This window comes from Schistocerca nitens, chromosome 2 (genome assembly GCF_023898315.1).
Source record: "Schistocerca nitens isolate TAMUIC-IGC-003100 chromosome 2, iqSchNite1.1, whole genome shotgun sequence".
In the NCBI taxonomy this organism is placed as follows: Eukaryota; Metazoa; Arthropoda; class Insecta; order Orthoptera; family Acrididae; genus Schistocerca; species Schistocerca nitens.
Genome location: NC_064615.1, coordinates 40,227,930 through 40,245,145, shown reverse-complemented (window position 1 = coordinate 40,245,145; position 17,216 = coordinate 40,227,930). Strand labels below are relative to the sequence as shown.

General features: G+C 50.0%; 15 non-coding genes across 15 annotated transcripts; 7 read left to right on the top strand and 8 right to left on the bottom strand.

Annotated features, from left to right (window-relative positions):
* Positions 1-633: 633 nt before the first annotated feature.
* Trnag-ccc (transfer RNA glycine (anticodon CCC)) lies at positions 634-705 on the bottom strand. The gene has a single exon. It is a non-coding gene; the product is annotated as a tRNA-Gly (tRNA).
* A 683-nt stretch (positions 706-1,388) lies between these two features.
* On the top strand, positions 1,389-1,472 carry Trnal-uaa (transfer RNA leucine (anticodon UAA)). The gene has a single exon. It is a non-coding gene; the product is annotated as a tRNA-Leu (tRNA).
* A 1,125-nt stretch (positions 1,473-2,597) lies between these two features.
* On the bottom strand, positions 2,598-2,669 carry Trnag-ccc (transfer RNA glycine (anticodon CCC)). Its single transcript has one exon. It is a non-coding gene; the product is annotated as a tRNA-Gly (tRNA).
* Positions 2,670-3,352: 683 nt separating this feature from the next.
* Positions 3,353-3,436, top strand: Trnal-uaa (transfer RNA leucine (anticodon UAA)). The gene has a single exon. It is a non-coding gene; the product is annotated as a tRNA-Leu (tRNA).
* A 1,125-nt stretch (positions 3,437-4,561) lies between these two features.
* Trnag-ccc (transfer RNA glycine (anticodon CCC)) lies at positions 4,562-4,633 on the bottom strand. The gene has a single exon. It is a non-coding gene; the product is annotated as a tRNA-Gly (tRNA).
* Positions 4,634-5,316: 683 nt separating this feature from the next.
* On the top strand, positions 5,317-5,400 carry Trnal-uaa (transfer RNA leucine (anticodon UAA)). Its single transcript has one exon. It is a non-coding gene; the product is annotated as a tRNA-Leu (tRNA).
* A 1,125-nt stretch (positions 5,401-6,525) lies between these two features.
* Trnag-ccc (transfer RNA glycine (anticodon CCC)) lies at positions 6,526-6,597 on the bottom strand. Its single transcript has one exon. It is a non-coding gene; the product is annotated as a tRNA-Gly (tRNA).
* Positions 6,598-7,280: 683 nt separating this feature from the next.
* Trnal-uaa (transfer RNA leucine (anticodon UAA)) lies at positions 7,281-7,364 on the top strand. Its single transcript has one exon. It is a non-coding gene; the product is annotated as a tRNA-Leu (tRNA).
* Positions 7,365-8,489: 1,125 nt separating this feature from the next.
* Positions 8,490-8,561, bottom strand: Trnag-ccc (transfer RNA glycine (anticodon CCC)). The gene has a single exon. It is a non-coding gene; the product is annotated as a tRNA-Gly (tRNA).
* Positions 8,562-9,244: 683 nt separating this feature from the next.
* Positions 9,245-9,328, top strand: Trnal-uaa (transfer RNA leucine (anticodon UAA)). The gene has a single exon. It is a non-coding gene; the product is annotated as a tRNA-Leu (tRNA).
* A 1,125-nt stretch (positions 9,329-10,453) lies between these two features.
* Positions 10,454-10,525, bottom strand: Trnag-ccc (transfer RNA glycine (anticodon CCC)). Its single transcript has one exon. It is a non-coding gene; the product is annotated as a tRNA-Gly (tRNA).
* A 683-nt stretch (positions 10,526-11,208) lies between these two features.
* Trnal-uaa (transfer RNA leucine (anticodon UAA)) lies at positions 11,209-11,292 on the top strand. Its single transcript has one exon. It is a non-coding gene; the product is annotated as a tRNA-Leu (tRNA).
* A 1,125-nt stretch (positions 11,293-12,417) lies between these two features.
* Positions 12,418-12,489, bottom strand: Trnag-ccc (transfer RNA glycine (anticodon CCC)). The gene has a single exon. It is a non-coding gene; the product is annotated as a tRNA-Gly (tRNA).
* Positions 12,490-13,172: 683 nt separating this feature from the next.
* Positions 13,173-13,256, top strand: Trnal-uaa (transfer RNA leucine (anticodon UAA)). The gene has a single exon. It is a non-coding gene; the product is annotated as a tRNA-Leu (tRNA).
* A 1,035-nt stretch (positions 13,257-14,291) lies between these two features.
* On the bottom strand, positions 14,292-14,363 carry Trnag-ccc (transfer RNA glycine (anticodon CCC)). Its single transcript has one exon. It is a non-coding gene; the product is annotated as a tRNA-Gly (tRNA).
* Between the last annotated feature and the right edge of the window lie 2,853 nt (positions 14,364-17,216).

Here is a 17,216-nt window from a genome sequence, read left to right as displayed (position 1 = left end):
TCGTAAAAGACAGTGCTTCCTCCAGCGAGACACTGCCAGGTAAATACCAAGTGATATGCACAAGAAGCAAGATGTCTGCACGTTTGGTGGCGTTGTGGCTAGCGGCCGTAGCACGCTGAGTGCAGCGGTTCTCGGCTGTTCATTGGAGTTAAGAACCGTTGTGTGTGGTTAGTAGTTGGGTGGGTGACCAGCTGGGAGCTCGACCTGCGTTTGGCTTCTTTCCTTTTGCCTTTTTACTTCGGTTTCGTTGCTGCTTAGCGTTAATGATGCTGTTCAGCACGCTGACGCCACTCTTGCCTCTCGGTACACTAAGGCGCGAATCTGTGGCCACAATAAAATGAAAGGTTCTGTCGTGTGTTTGTCGTTTTTTGGTCTCTCACAGTCGTTTCTCGCGCCTGCCCTCTACATATATGCCCGTTTCCAAGCGTCAGCTTTCGCGTCAGCCGAGCAAAGTCGAGACAAGTCGACACATGGAGACACACGATGCTGTGAAACGAAATCCGGCGACTAGCGCACTGGCTACACGGAGTGAGACGTGGGGCGAAGGAAAACTATTCGTAGCGCGACAGTTCTCAGGTTCGAGGATCGCGTTACGTTACGTGGAATATCCCTAGAAGAAAAATTTACGTTTCGTGCGGTGGCCGGGAGTCGAACCCGGATCAACTGCTTGGGAAGCAACCATGCTGACCGTTACACCACCACCGCCTTGCGCTGCGTTTCACTCACGCCGCGATGTGTCGGCTACCCTCCTGCCACCAGAGGCCGAAGGCGATGACGCTGTAGGCGCTCTACGCCAGGGCGGAGGTGAGCACATCTGAACGCAGTGTGTAGGTGCTGCTAGGGCGATGTAGCGTAACTAGAAGCAGAACTGACATCCATTGAAAAAACTGCCCTTTAATTTACAGCAGCGTGATCAAAGAAATATGTAATGTGACGTACTTACTGACGATCCAGAGACGATTGAGCATATGTGTGCCAGTACAGAAGTAGAAAGCGCGTACGTATCACAGTGTTAAGTTGGTTAGTTTGATTCTCGCCTGGAGCATATCATTAGCTTCCCCTGAGGGTGAAATGCACAGCGTAGCCGTTGCTAGGGAACGGCCTTTTCTTGTCATTCGTTGTTTTCTCTGCGACAATGTAAAAATTGATAGTTGGAGTTCTGCTCGTTCCACTTAAGACAGAAGGCGACGGAAAACAACGGTGTCAGGCGCCATATTTAAGCTCTGGCTCCCGAAAGTGAGGGTGGGGTGCAACCTCACATCTGACAACTCGTCTAAAATACTCTAAAAAAACGTATTTCCTTCACACAAGAAAAAACAAGCACATTTCGCAGTAAGGCTCTGGAGATGTTGCTAGGAACGACAGCAGCAGGTCGTTTGCGCTCACAAGTCAGATTGGCCGAGCGGTCTAAGGCGCCAGATTTAAGCTCTGGTTCCCGAACGGGAGCGTGGGTTCGAACCCCACATCTGACAATGAATTTTAAATATTCCTTAACTGGCCATTTCCTTCGTGCGGGAAAGCAAGTCAATTACGCGCAAACAGGTTCGAGAGATATTATTAGAGACGGCAGTGGTTACGGAGCTTGCCCTGCAAGTCTGATTGCCCGGCGGTCAGAAGGAATGGAAAGCTGTTGGGAGACATGGCTTTCAGCCAGGCGGCCCGGATTCGATTCCCGGTAGCCGAACATTCTTTCGTTTGCTGAGTCTTGGCTATTCTCACGGCGTTTACGTTTTCTTTGTGTTGTGCTTTTTGGGTCCAACGTCAAGAAAGCAAAAGTCAACGAAAACAGATACGTGTTTAAATGACTGGCAGGGCAGTAACGAAGGTGGATGAGCCGGTGGACCGGGTACTGGACTGCTGACGTGGCCCCATTGCATAGGTCGTCAGCTGAGTAGGTTAGAGCGTCGTGGTGTGAACACAAAGGCCATGTATTCGATCGCAGCAAGTGCCATTTAATTTTTCTCTCGTAAAAGACAGTGCTTCCTCCAGCGAGACACTGCCAGGTAAATACCAAGTGATATGCACAAGAAGCAAGATGTCTGCACGTTTGGTGGCGTTGTGGCTAGCGGCCGTAGCACGCTGAGTGCAGCGGTTCTCGGCTGTTCATTGGAGTTAAGAACCGTTGTGTGTGGTTAGTAGTTGGGTGGGTGACCAGCTGGGAGCTCGACCTGCGTTTGGCTTCTTTCCTTTTGCCTTTTTACTTCGGTTTCGTTGCTGCTTAGCGTTAATGATGCTGTTCAGCACGCTGACGCCACTCTTGCCTCTCGGTACACTAAGGCGCGAATCTGTGGCCACAATAAAATGAAAGGTTCTGTCGTGTGTTTGTCGTTTTTTGGTCTCTCACAGTCGTTTCTCGCGCCTGCCCTCTACATATATGCCCGTTTCCAAGCGTCAGCTTTCGCGTCAGCCGAGCAAAGTCGAGACAAGTCGACACATGGAGACACACGATGCTGTGAAACGAAATCCGGCGACTAGCGCACTGGCTACACGGAGTGAGACGTGGGGCGAAGGAAAACTATTCGTAGCGCGACAGTTCTCAGGTTCGAGGATCGCGTTACGTTACGTGGAATATCCCTAGAAGAAAAATTTACGTTTCGTGCGGTGGCCGGGAGTCGAACCCGGATCAACTGCTTGGGAAGCAACCATGCTGACCGTTACACCACCACCGCCTTGCGCTGCGTTTCACTCACGCCGCGATGTGTCGGCTACCCTCCTGCCACCAGAGGCCGAAGGCGATGACGCTGTAGGCGCTCTACGCCAGGGCGGAGGTGAGCACATCTGAACGCAGTGTGTAGGTGCTGCTAGGGCGATGTAGCGTAACTAGAAGCAGAACTGACATCCATTGAAAAAACTGCCCTTTAATTTACAGCAGCGTGATCAAAGAACTATGTAATGTGACGTACTTACTGACGATCCAGAGACGATTGAGCATATGTGTGCCAGTACAGAAGTAGAAAGCGCGTACGTATCACAGTGTTAAGTTGGTTAGTTTGATTCTCGCCTGGAGCATATCATTAGCTTCCCCTGAGGGTGAAATGCACAGCGTAGCCGTTGCTAGGGAACGGCCTTTTCTTGTCATTCGTTGTTTTCTCTGCGACAATGTAAAAATTGATAGTTGGAGTTCTGCTCGTTCCACTTAAGACAGAAGGCGACGGAAAACAACGGTGTCAGGCGCCATATTTAAGCTCTGGCTCCCGAAAGTGAGGGTGGGGTGCAACCTCACATCTGACAACTCGTCTAAAATACTCTAAAAAAACGTATTTCCTTCACACAAGAAAAAACAAGCACATTTCGCAGTAAGGCTCTGGAGATGTTGCTAGGAACGACAGCAGCAGGTCGTTTGCGCTCATAAGTCAGATTGGCCGAGCGGTCTAAGGCGCCAGATTTAAGCTCTGGTTCCCGAACGGGAGCGTGGGTTCGAACCCCACATCTGACAATGAATTTTAAATATTCCTTAACTGGCCATTTCCTTCGTGCGGGAAAGCAAGTCAATTACGCGCAAACAGGTTCGAGAGATATTATTAGAGACGGCAGTGGTTACGGAGCTTGCCCTGCAAGTCTGATTGCCCGGCGGTCAGAAGGAATGGAAAGCTGTTGGGAGACATGGCTTTCAGCCAGGCGGCCCGGATTCGATTCCCGGTAGCCGAACATTCTTTCGTTTGCTGAGTCTTGGCTATTCTCACGGCGTTTACGTTTTCTTTGTGTTGTGCTTTTTGGGTCCAACGTCAAGAAAGCAAAAGTCAACGAAAACAGATACGTGTTTAAATGACTGGCAGGGCAGTAACGAAGGTGGATGAGCCGGTGGACCGGGTACTGGACTGCTGACGTGGCCCCATTGCATAGGTCGTCAGCTGAGTAGGTTAGAGCGTCGTGGTGTGAACACAAAGGCCATGTATTCGATCGCAGCAAGTGCCATTTAATTTTTCTCTCGTAAAAGACAGTGCTTCCTCCAGCGAGACACTGCCAGGTAAATACCAAGTGATATGCACAAGAAGCAAGATGTCTGCACGTTTGGTGGCGTTGTGGCTAGCGGCCGTAGCACGCTGAGTGCAGCGGTTCTCGGCTGTTCATTGGAGTTAAGAACCGTTGTGTGTGGTTAGTAGTTGGGTGGGTGACCAGCTGGGAGCTCGACCTGCGTTTGGCTTATTTCCTTTTGCCTTTTTACTTCGGTTTCGTTGCTGCTTAGCGTTAATGATGCTGTTCAGCACGCTGACGCCACTCTTGCCTCTCGGTACACTAAGGCGCGAATCTGTGGCCACAATAAAATGAAAGGTTCTGTCGTGTGTTTGTCGTTTTTTGGTCTCTCACAGTCGTTTCTCGCGCCTGCCCTCTACATATATGCCCGTTTCCAAGCGTCAGCTTTCGCGTCAGCCGAGCAAAGTCGAGACAAGTCGACACATGGAGACACACGATGCTGTGAAACGAAATCCGGCGACTAGCGCACTGGCTACACGGAGTGAGACGTGGGGCGAAGGAAAACTATTCGTAGCGCGACAGTTCTCAGGTTCGAGGATCGCGTTACGTTACGTGGAATATCCCTAGAAGAAAAATTTACGTTTCGTGCGGTGGCCGGGAGTCGAACCCGGATCAACTGCTTGGGAAGCAACCATGCTGACCGTTACACCACCACCGCCTTGCGCTGCGTTTCACTCACGCCGCGATGTGTCGGCTACCCTCCTGCCACCAGAGGCCGAAGGCGATGACGCTGTAGGCGCTCTACGCCAGGGCGGAGGTGAGCACATCTGAACGCAGTGTGTAGGTGCTGCTAGGGCGATGTAGCGTAACTAGAAGCAGAACTGACATCCATTGAAAAAACTGCCCTTTAATTTACAGCAGCGTGATCAAAGAAATATGTAATGTGACGTACTTACTGACGATCCAGAGACGATTGAGCATATGTGTGCCAGTACAGAAGTAGAAAGCGCGTACGTATCACAGTGTTAAGTTGGTTAGTTTGATTCTCGCCTGGAGCATATCATTAGCTTCCCCTGAGGGTGAAATGCACAGCGTAGCCGTTGCTAGGGAACGGCCTTTTCTTGTCATTCGTTGTTTTCTCTGCGACAATGTAAAAATTGATAGTTGGAGTTCTGCTCGTTCCACTTAAGACAGAAGGCGACGGAAAACAACGGTGTCAGGCGCCATATTTAAGCTCTGGCTCCCGAAAGTGAGGGTGGGGTGCAACCTCACATCTGACAACTCGTCTAAAATACTCTAAAAAAACGTATTTCCTTCACACAAGAAAAAACAAGCACATTTCGCAGTAAGGCTCTGGAGATGTTGCTAGGAACGACAGCAGCAGGTCGTTTGCGCTCACAAGTCAGATTGGCCGAGCGGTCTAAGGCGCCAGATTTAAGCTCTGGTTCCCGAACGGGAGCGTGGGTTCGAACCCCACATCTGACAATGAATTTTAAATATTCCTTAACTGGCCATTTCCTTCGTGCGGGAAAGCAAGTCAATTACGCGCAAACAGGTTCGAGAGATATTATTAGAGACGGCAGTGGTTACGGAGCTTGCCCTGCAAGTCTGATTGCCCGGCGGTCAGAAGGAATGGAAAGCTGTTGGGAGACATGGCTTTCAGCCAGGCGGCCCGGATTCGATTCCCGGTAGCCGAACATTCTTTCGTTTGCTGAGTCTTGGCTATTCTCACGGCGTTTACGTTTTCTTTGTGTTGTGCTTTTTGGGTCCAACGTCAAGAAAGCAAAAGTCAACGAAAACAGATACGTGTTTAAATGACTGGCAGGGCAGTAACGAAGGTGGATGAGCCGGTGGACCGGGTACTGGACTGCTGACGTGGCCCCATTGCATAGGTCGTCAGCTGAGTAGGTTAGAGCGTCGTGGTGTGAACACAAAGGCCATGTATTCGATCGCAGCAAGTGCCATTTAATTTTTCTCTCGTAAAAGACAGTGCTTCCTCCAGCGAGACACTGCCAGGTAAATACCAAGTGATATGCACAAGAAGCAAGATGTCTGCACGTTTGGTGGCGTTGTGGCTAGCGGCCGTAGCACGCTGAGTGCAGCGGTTCTCGGCTGTTCATTGGAGTTAAGAACCGTTGTGTGTGGTTAGTAGTTGGGTGGGTGACCAGCTGGGAGCTCGACCTGCGTTTGGCTTCTTTCCTTTTGCCTTTTTACTTCGGTTTCGTTGCTGCTTAGCGTTAATGATGCTGTTCAGCACGCTGACGCCACTCTTGCCTCTCGGTACACTAAGGCGCGAATCTGTGGCCACAATAAAATGAAAGGTTCTGTCGTGTGTTTGTCGTTTTTTGGTCTCTCACAGTCGTTTCTCGCGCCTGCCCTCTACATATATGCCCGTTTCCAAGCGTCAGCTTTCGCGTCAGCCGAGCAAAGTCGAGACAAGTCGACACATGGAGACACACGATGCTGTGAAACGAAATCCGGCGACTAGCGCACTGGCTACACGGAGTGAGACGTGGGGCGAAGGAAAACTATTCGTAGCGCGACAGTTCTCAGGTTCGAGGATCGCGTTACGTTACGTGGAATATCCCTAGAAGAAAAATTTACGTTTCGTGCGGTGGCCGGGAGTCGAACCCGGATCAACTGCTTGGGAAGCAACCATGCTGACCGTTACACCACCACCGCCTTGCGCTGCGTTTCACTCACGCCGCGATGTGTCGGCTACCCTCCTGCCACCAGAGGCCGAAGGCGATGACGCTGTAGGCGCTCTACGCCAGGGCGGAGGTGAGCACATCTGAACGCAGTGTGTAGGTGCTGCTAGGGCGATGTAGCGTAACTAGAAGCAGAACTGACATCCATTGAAAAAACTGCCCTTTAATTTACAGCAGCGTGATCAAAGAAATATGTAATGTGACGTACTTACTGACGATCCAGAGACGATTGAGCATATGTGTGCCAGTACAGAAGTAGAAAGCGCGTACGTATCACAGTGTTAAGTTGGTTAGTTTGATTCTCGCCTGGAGCATATCATTAGCTTCCCCTGAGGGTGAAATGCACAGCGTAGCCGTTGCTAGGGAACGGCCTTTTCTTGTCATTCGTTGTTTTCTCTGCGACAATGTAAAAATTGATAGTTGGAGTTCTGCTCGTTCCACTTAAGACAGAAGGCGACGGAAAACAACGGTGTCAGACGCCATATTTAAGCTCTGGCTCCCGAAAGTGAGGGTGGGGTGCAACCTCACATCTGACAACTCGTCTAAAATACTCTAAAAAAACGTATTTCCTTCACACAAGAAAAAACAAGCACATTTCGCAGTAAGGCTCTGGAGATGTTGCTAGGAACGACAGCAGCAGGTCGTTTGCGCTCACAAGTCAGATTGGCCGAGCGGTCTAAGGCGCCAGATTTAAGCTCTGGTTCCCGAACGGGAGCGTGGGTTCGAACCCCACATCTGACAATGAATTTTAAATATTCCTTAACTGGCCATTTCCTTCGTGCGGGAAAGCAAGTCAATTACGCGCAAACAGGTTCGAGAGATATTATTAGAGACGGCAGTGGTTACGGAGCTTGCCCTGCAAGTCTGATTGCCCGGCGGTCAGAAGGAATGGAAAGCTGTTGGGAGACATGGCTTTCAGCCAGGCGGCCCGGATTCGATTCCCGGTAGCCGAACATTCTTTCGTTTGCTGAGTCTTGGCTATTCTCACGGCGTTTACGTTTTCTTTGTGTTGTGCTTTTTGGGTCCAACGTCAAGAAAGCAAAAGTCAACGAAAACAGATACGTGTTTAAATGACTGGCAGGGCAGTAACGAAGGTGGATGAGCCGGTGGACCGGGTACTGGACTGCTGACGTGGCCCCATTGCATAGGTCGTCAGCTGAGTAGGTTAGAGCGTCGTGGTGTGAACACAAAGGCCATGTATTCGATCGCAGCAAGTGCCATTTAATTTTTCTCTCGTAAAAGACAGTGCTTCCTCCAGCGAGACACTGCCAGGTAAATACCAAGTGATATGCACAAGAAGCAAGATGTCTGCACGTTTGGTGGCGTTGTGGCTAGCGGCCGTAGCACGCTGAGTGCAGCGGTTCTCGGCTGTTCATTGGAGTTAAGAACCGTTGTGTGTGGTTAGTAGTTGGGTGGGTGACCAGCTGGGAGCTCGACCTGCGTTTGGCTTCTTTCCTTTTGCCTTTTTACTTCGGTTTCGTTGCTGCTTAGCGTTAATGATGCTGTTCAGCACGCTGACGCCACTCTTGCCTCTCGGTACACTAAGGCGCGAATCTGTGGCCACAATAAAATGAAAGGTTCTGTCGTGTGTTTGTCGTTTTTTGGTCTCTCACAGTCGTTTCTCGCGCCTGCCCTCTACATATATGCCCGTTTCCAAGCGTCAGCTTTCGCGTCAGCCGAGCAAAGTCGAGACAAGTCGACACATGGAGACACACGATGCTGTGAAACGAAATCCGGCGACTAGCGCACTGGCTACACGGAGTGAGACGTGGGGCGAAGGAAAACTATTCGTAGCGCGACAGTTCTCAGGTTCGAGGATCGCGTTACGTTACGTGGAATATCCCTAGAAGAAAAATTTACGTTTCGTGCGGTGGCCGGGAGTCGAACCCGGATCAACTGCTTGGGAAGCAACCATGCTGACCGTTACACCACCACCGCCTTGCGCTGCGTTTCACTCACGCCGCGATGTGTCGGCTACCCTCCTGCCACCAGAGGCCGAAGGCGATGACGCTGTAGGCGCTCTACGCCAGGGCGGAGGTGAGCACATCTGAACGCAGTGTGTAGGTGCTGCTAGGGCGATGTAGCGTAACTAGAAGCAGAACTGACATCCATTGAAAAAACTGCCCTTTAATTTACAGCAGCGTGATCAAAGAAATATGTAATGTGACGTACTTACTGACGATCCAGAGACGATTGAGCATATGTGTGCCAGTACAGAAGTAGAAAGCGCGTACGTATCACAGTGTTAAGTTGGTTAGTTTGATTCTCGCCTGGAGCATATCATTAGCTTCCCCTGAGGGTGAAATGCACAGCGTAGCCGTTGCTAGGGAACGGCCTTTTCTTGTCATTCGTTGTTTTCTCTGCGACAATGTAAAAATTGATAGTTGGAGTTCTGCTCGTTCCACTTAAGACAGAAGGCGACGGAAAACAACGGTGTCAGGCGCCATATTTAAGCTCTGGCTCCCGAAAGTGAGGGTGGGGTGCAACCTCACATCTGACAACTCGTCTAAAATACTCTAAAAAAACGTATTTCCTTCACACAAGAAAAAACAAGCACATTTCGCAGTAAGGCTCTGGAGATGTTGCTAGGAACGACAGCAGCAGGTCGTTTGCGCTCACAAGTCAGATTGGCCGAGCGGTCTAAGGCGCCAGATTTAAGCTCTGGTTCCCGAACGGGAGCGTGGGTTCGAACCCCACATCTGACAATGAATTTTAAATATTCCTTAACTGGCCATTTCCTTCGTGCGGGAAAGCAAGTCAATTACGCGCAAACAGGTTCGAGAGATATTATTAGAGACGGCAGTGGTTACGGAGCTTGCCCTGCAAGTCTGATTGCCCGGCGGTCAGAAGGAATGGAAAGCTGTTGGGAGACATGGCTTTCAGCCAGGCGGCCCGGATTCGATTCCCGGTAGCCGAACATTCTTTCGTTTGCTGAGTCTTGGCTATTCTCACGGCGTTTACGTTTTCTTTGTGTTGTGCTTTTTGGGTCCAACGTCAAGAAAGCAAAAGTCAACGAAAACAGATACGTGTTTAAATGACTGGCAGGGCAGTAACGAAGGTGGATGAGCCGGTGGACCGGGTACTGGACTGCTGACGTGGCCCCATTGCATAGGTCGTCAGCTGAGTAGGTTAGAGCGTCGTGGTGTGAACACAAAGGCCATGTATTCGATCGCAGCAAGTGCCATTTAATTTTTCTCTCGTAAAAGACAGTGCTTCCTCCAGCGAGACACTGCCAGGTAAATACCAAGTGATATGCACAAGAAGCAAGATGTCTGCACGTTTGGTGGCGTTGTGGCTAGCGGCCGTAGCACGCTGAGTGCAGCGGTTCTCGGCTGTTCATTGGAGTTAAGAACCGTTGTGTGTGGTTAGTAGTTGGGTGGGTGACCAGCTGGGAGCTCGACCTGCGTTTGGCTTCTTTCCTTTTGCCTTTTTACTTCGGTTTCGTTGCTGCTTAGCGTTAATGATGCTGTTCAGCACGCTGACGCCACTCTTGCCTCTCGGTACACTAAGGCGCGAATCTGTGGCCACAATAAAATGAAAGGTTCTGTCGTGTGTTTGTCGTTTTTTGGTCTCTCACAGTCGTTTCTCGCGCCTGCCCTCTACATATATGCCCGTTTCCAAGCGTCAGCTTTCGCGTCAGCCGAGCAAAGTCGAGACAAGTCGACACATGGAGACACACGATGCTGTGAAACGAAATCCGGCGACTAGCGCACTGGCTACACGGAGTGAGACGTGGGGCGAAGGAAAACTATTCGTAGCGCGACAGTTCTCAGGTTCGAGGATCGCGTTACGTTACGTGGAATATCCCTAGAAGAAAAATTTACGTTTCGTGCGGTGGCCGGGAGTCGAACCCGGATCAACTGCTTGGGAAGCAACCATGCTGACCGTTACACCACCACCGCCTTGCGCTGCGTTTCACTCACGCCGCGATGTGTCGGCTACCCTCCTGCCACCAGAGGCCGAAGGCGATGACGCTGTAGGCGCTCTACGCCAGGGCGGAGGTGAGCACATCTGAACGCAGTGTGTAGGTGCTGCTAGGGCGATGTAGCGTAACTAGAAGCAGAACTGACATCCATTGAAAAAACTGCCCTTTAATTTACAGCAGCGTGATCAAAGAAATATGTAATGTGACGTACTTACTGACGATCCAGAGACGATTGAGCATATGTGTGCCAGTACAGAAGTAGAAAGCGCGTACGTATCACAGTGTTAAGTTGGTTAGTTTGATTCTCGCCTGGAGCATATCATTAGCTTCCCCTGAGGGTGAAATGCACAGCGTAGCCGTTGCTAGGGAACGGCCTTTTCTTGTCATTCGTTGTTTTCTCTGCGACAATGTAAAAATTGATAGTTGGAGTTCTGCTCGTTCCACTTAAGACAGAAGGCGACGGAAAACAACGGTGTCAGGCGCCATATTTAAGCTCTGGCTCCCGAAAGTGAGGGTGGGGTGCAACCTCACATCTGACAACTCGTCTAAAATACTCTAAAAAAACGTATTTCCTTCACACAAGAAAAAACAAGCACATTTCGCAGTAAGGCTCTGGAGATGTTGCTAGGAACGACAGCAGCAGGTCGTTTGCGCTCACAAGTCAGATTGGCCGAGCGGTCTAAGGCGCCAGATTTAAGCTCTGGTTCCCGAACGGGAGCGTGGGTTCGAACCCCACATCTGACAATGAATTTTAAATATTCCTTAACTGGCCATTTCCTTCGTGCGGGAAAGCAAGTCAATTACGCGCAAACAGGTTCGAGAGATATTATTAGAGACGGCAGTGGTTACGGAGCTTGCCCTGCAAGTCTGATTGCCCGGCGGTCAGAAGGAATGGAAAGCTGTTGGGAGACATGGCTTTCAGCCAGGCGGCCCGGATTCGATTCCCGGTAGCCGAACATTCTTTCGTTTGCTGAGTCTTGGCTATTCTCACGGCGTTTACGTTTTCTTTGTGTTGTGCTTTTTGGGTCCAACGTCAAGAAAGCAAAAGTCAACGAAAACAGATACGTGTTTAAATGACTGGCAGGGCAGTAACGAAGGTGGATGAGCCGGTGGACCGGGTACTGGACTGCTGACGTGGCCCCATTGCATAGGTCGTCAGCTGAGTAGGTTAGAGCGTCGTGGTGTGAACACAAAGGCCATGTATTCGATCGCAGCAAGTGCCATTTAATTTTTCTCTCGTAAAAGACAGTGCTTCCTCCAGCGAGACACTGCCAGGTAAATACCAAGTGATATGCACAAGAAGCAAGATGTCTGCACGTTTGCTGGCGTTGTGGCTAGCGGCCGTAGCACGCTGAGTGCAGCGGTTCTCGGCTGTTCATTGGAGTTAAGAACCGTTGTGTGTGGTTAGTAGTTGGGTGGGTGACCAGCTGGGAGCTCGACCTGCGTTTGGCTTCTTTCCTTTTGCCTTTTTACTTCGGTTTCGTTGCTGCTTAGCGTTAATGATGCTGTTCAGCACGCTGACGCCACTCTTGCCTCTCGGTACACTAAGGCGCGAATCTGTGGCCACAATAAAATGAAAGGTTCTGTCGTGTGTTTGTCGTTTTTTGGTCTCTCACAGTCGTTTCTCGCGCCTGCCCTCTACATATATGCCCGTTTCCAAGCGTCAGCTTTCGCGTCAGCCGAGCAATGTCGAGACAAGTCGACACATGGAGACACACGATGCTGTGAAACGAAATCCGGCGACTAGCGCACTGGCTACACGGAGTGAGACGTGGGGCGAAGGAAAACTATTCGTAGCGCGACAGTTCTCAGGTTCGAGGATCGCGTTACGTTACGTGGAATATCCCTAGAAGAAAAATTTACGTTTCGTGCGGTGGCCGGGAGTCGAACCCGGATCAACTGCTTGGGAAGCAACCATGCTGACCGTTACACCACCACCGCCTTGCGCTGCGTTTCACTCACGCCGCGATGTGTCGGCTACCCTCCTGCCACCAGAGGCCGAAGGCGATGACGCTGTAGGCGCTCTACGCCAGGGCGGAGGTGAGCACATCTGAACGCAGTGTGTAGGTGCTGCTAGGGCGATGTAGCGTAACTAGAAGCAGAACTGACATCCATTGAAAAAACTGCCCTTTAATTTACAGCAGCGTGATCAAAGAAATATGTAATGTGACGTACTTACTGACGATCCAGAGACGATTGAGCATATGTGTGCCAGTACAGAAGTAGAAAGCGCGTACGTATCACAGTGTTAAGTTGGTTAGTTTGATTCTCGCCTGGAGCATATCATTAGCTTCCCCTGAGGGTGAAATGCACAGCGTAGCCGTTGCTAGGGAACGGCCTTTTCTTGTCATTCGTTGTTTTCTCTGCGACAATGTAAAAATTGATAGTTGGAGTTCTGCTCGTTCCACTTAAGACAGAAGGCGACGGAAAACAACGGTGTCAGGCGCCATATTTAAGCTCTGGCTCCCGAAAGTGAGGGTGGGGTGCAACCTCACATCTGACAACTCGTCTAAAATACTCTAAAAAAACGTATTTCCTTCACACAAGAAAAAACAAGCACATTTCGCAGTAAGGCTCTGGAGATGTTGCTAGGAACGACAGCAGCAGGTCGTTTGCGCTCACAAGTCAGATTGGCCGAGCGGTCTAAGGCGCCAGATTTAAGCTCTGGTTCCCGAACGGGAGCGTGGGTTCGAACCCCACATCTGACAATGAATTTTAAATATTCCTTAACTGGCCATTTCCTTCGTGCGGGAAAGCAAGTCAATTACGCGCAAACAGGTTCGAGAGATATTATTAGAGACGGCAGTGGTTACGGAGCTTCCCCTGCAAGTCTGATTGCCCGGCGGTCAGAAGGAATGGAAAGCTGTTGGGAGACATGGCTTTCAGCCAGGCGGCCCGGATTCGATTCCCGGTAGCCGAACATTCTTTCGTTTGCTGAGTCTTGGCTATTCTCACGGCGTTTACGTTTTCTTTGTGTTGTGCTTTTTGGGTCCAACGTCAAGAAAGCAAAAGTCAACGAAAACAGATACGTGTTTAAATGACTGGCAGGGCAGTAACGAAGGTGGATGAGCCGGTGGACCGGGTACTGGACTGCTGACGTGGCCCCATTGCATAGGTCGTCAGCTGAGTAGGTTAGAGCGTCGTGGTGTGAACACAAAGGCCATGTATTCGATCGCAGCAAGTGCCATTTAATTTTTCTCTCGTAAAAGACAGTGCTTCCTCCAGCGAGACACTGCCAGGTAAATACCAAGTGATATGCACAAGAAGCAAGATGTCTGCACGTTTGGTGGCGTTGTGGCTAGCGGCCGTAGCACGCTGAGTGCAGCGGTTCTCGGCTGTTCATTGGAGTTAAGAACCGTTGTGTGTGGTTAGTAGTTGGGTGGGTGACCAGCTGGGAGCTCGACCTGCGTTTGGCTTCTTTCCTTTTGCCTTTTTACTTCGGTTTCGTTGCTGCTTAGCGTTAATGATGCTGTTCAGCACGCTGACGCCACTCTTGCCTCTCGGTACACTAAGGCGCGAATCTGTGGCCACAATAAAATGAAAGGTTCTGTCGTGTGTTTGTCGTTTTTTGGTCTCTCACAGTCGTTTCTCGCGCCTGCCCTCTACATATATGCCCGTTTACAAGCGTCAGCTTTCGCTTCAGCCGAGCAAAGTCGGAAAACTATTCGTAGCGCGACAGTTCTCAGGTTCGAGGATCGCGTTACGTTACGTGGAATATCCCTAGAAGAAAAATTTACGTTTCGTGCGGTGGCCGGGAGTCGAACCCGGATCAACTGCTTGGGAAGCAACCATGCTGACCGTTACACCACCACCGCCTTGCGCTGCGTTTCACTCACGCCGCGATGTGTCGGCTACCATCCTGCCACCAGAGGCCGAAGGCGATGACGCTGTAGGCGCTCTACGCCAGGGCGGAGGTGAGCACATCTGAACGCAGTGTGTAGGTGCTGCTAGGGCGATGTAGCGTAACTAGAAGCAGAACTGACATCCATTGAAAAAACTGCCCTTTAATTTATAGCAGCGTGATCAAAGAAATATGTAATGTGACGTACTTACTGACGATCCAGAGACGATTGAGCATATGTGTGCCAGTACAGAAGTAGAAAGCGCGTACGTATCACAGTGTTAAGTTGGTTAGTTTGATTCTCGCCTGGAGCATATCATTAGCTTCCCCTGAGGGTGAAATGCACAGCGTAGCCGTTGCTAGGGAACGGCCTTTTCTTGTCATTCGTTGTTTTCTCTGCGACAATGTAAAAATTGATAGTTGGAGTTCTGCTCGTTCCACTTAAGACAGAAGGCGACGGAAAACAACGGTGTCAGGCGCCATATTTAAGCTCTGGCTCCCGAAAGTGAGGGTGGGGTGCAACCTCACATCTGACAACTCGTCTAAAATACTCTAAAAAAACGTATTTCCTTCACACAAGAAAAAACAAGCACATTTCGCAGTAAGGCTCTGGAGATGTTGCTAGGAACGACAGCAGCAGGTTGTTTGCGCTCACAAGTCAGATTGGCCGAGCGGTCAGTTCCGCTTGAGACGTGACAGCGATCGGACGTGCTGTGTATTCGATCCGCCGTTTCCCTCTGGTTGTGACTATTTACTTTCTGTGTGTGACGTTTCTTTGTCTACTTTTCTTCGTTGTTTCGTCGCCTTAGTGTTTGTTTTGTGTCTTGTGTTGTATTGCGGCTTTTGCCGCATTCCTTAAGTGTTATGGCTTCTCGATTGTTTCCGCGGAAGTGTACTCTCAGTTTTCAGTTTAACAAGGCCACCAGGAATGTGCAACCAACTTCGTTGGAAATTCACGAATGGATTGTGGATACGATTGGCATTACATCGGACCAGGTACATACGGCGTATTTTGATACAGAACTTTACTGCTTTTTTGTGAAATTGTTGAACCCGGTTTTGCTAGATAGGATTTTACTTAAACATGGTGAGCAAGTATCGTTCCGTCATAGAGATGGTTCTGTTAGCAGTGTTACTGTTTCAAATGCTGAAATTACGTATACCACAGTTCGGGTTTATAATTTACCCCCTGAAGTTGAAAACAGTTATCTCAAGGACGCTTTGCTTGGTTATGGTACCGTTCGGTCGATTCGAAATGAACGTTGGTCTGCACAACATAAGCTGCAATGTTATAATGGTGTCAGATCGGTTGAAATGCATATTAAGTCGAATATACCGTCCCATCTGGTTGTATGTGGTTATCGTGTTCATCTTACTTATGAGGGGCAAGTTGGTACGTGTTTTCTATGTAATGAAAATGGTCATGTTCGTGCTAATTGCCCTAAGCGGGTGTTTGTGCTTCAAAATGGGCTAGCGCAACGCCGCAAATTAACTGTTGCCGATCTTGTGCCAGCGGCTTCCTCCACTGTTTCTTGTCAGCCTCCTGTAGTAGATTCTTCACAACGGGTGACACAGTCCTCTGATGCAGGTTTTCCCCCGTTACCCACTCGCCCAGATGTATCGGCTGCTCCTACACCGATCCCGTCTGTTTCCAATAACAAACGCCGTCGTGCTAGTGATACCGGTAGCACTGATGACGAAGCTGCTGTTTCGCAGCCGGTTTGCGAATCTGACGAGAGAATTCCGGAATCTCCCATGCCTGTTTCGGATTCTGTTCCCGCTGTGTCTCCTGCTTTGCCTGATGACGTCAAACCTGCTGCCACGCCGTCGGAGCAAGAGCCCCAACATTCGGTCGAAGTGGTGTTGACATCCCCCCCCCCCCCCCCCCGACACAGGCATCACAACATGTTAACGACACTTCGGTGCAGCCAGCTGTTTGTCGGAAAATCGCTCCTAGAACTGCGCGCTCCGCTTCAGCGGATTCCCAACCTATCTCTCCACCTCCTACACTTCCAATACCTACACCTTCTGATGCCGGTGCCGATGTTCCTGATGCAGTTTTCCCCTTGCTGGCTCCTTCTTCTGATTCCTCTCGCCCTGCTAATCCTTCGGATGCCTTGGTTGACGTGCCTGATCTCGAACCCCCCACTCCACCTGCTCTTGAAACTGGTGTGCATCAGATACGCCGTCGGGTGAAAGTGCCCCCCAATCTTCACGCGGTGCGGAAAAAACACAAGCATGCAAAGGATGACTCTGATTCCGTTGATTCCGGGCAATCTCCCTCTGCCATGTCTGATGTTGATTATATGGATGTAGTTGCTTCTAATGTGGTGTGATTAGGGTTCATTTTCTCTTTTTTGGTTGATGTTGCAGGCGTACACGTTTATTACCTTAAATATCAATAGCATTCAATCTGCTCTGAAGTTAGCGTCTCTGCAGCAGTTTATTTATGACTCTGCAGCTGATGTTGTTTTTCCTGCAGGAAGTCTCCGTTGCACACCTGTTTGTTCCTGGCTTTCGCACTATTATAAATTTTGCGCCTGAGTTTTCCACAGGTACTGCCTTACTAATTCGTGACGGTATCCCCGTTACCGAAATTGAGCTCTTAGACTCGGGAAGGGGTATTGGTTGTCGGTTATTTGACACAACCTTGGTTAATATTTACGCCCCCTCTGGTTCCAGCAAACGGCAGGAAAGGTCTCGTTTTTATAAAGAGGATCTGATTTATCTTTTACGCAAAAATCCTGCGACTTTGATGTTGGGGGGTGATTTTAATTGTGTATTACATGCCAAGGACCAATCCCCTCATTTTAATTATTGTTTCGAG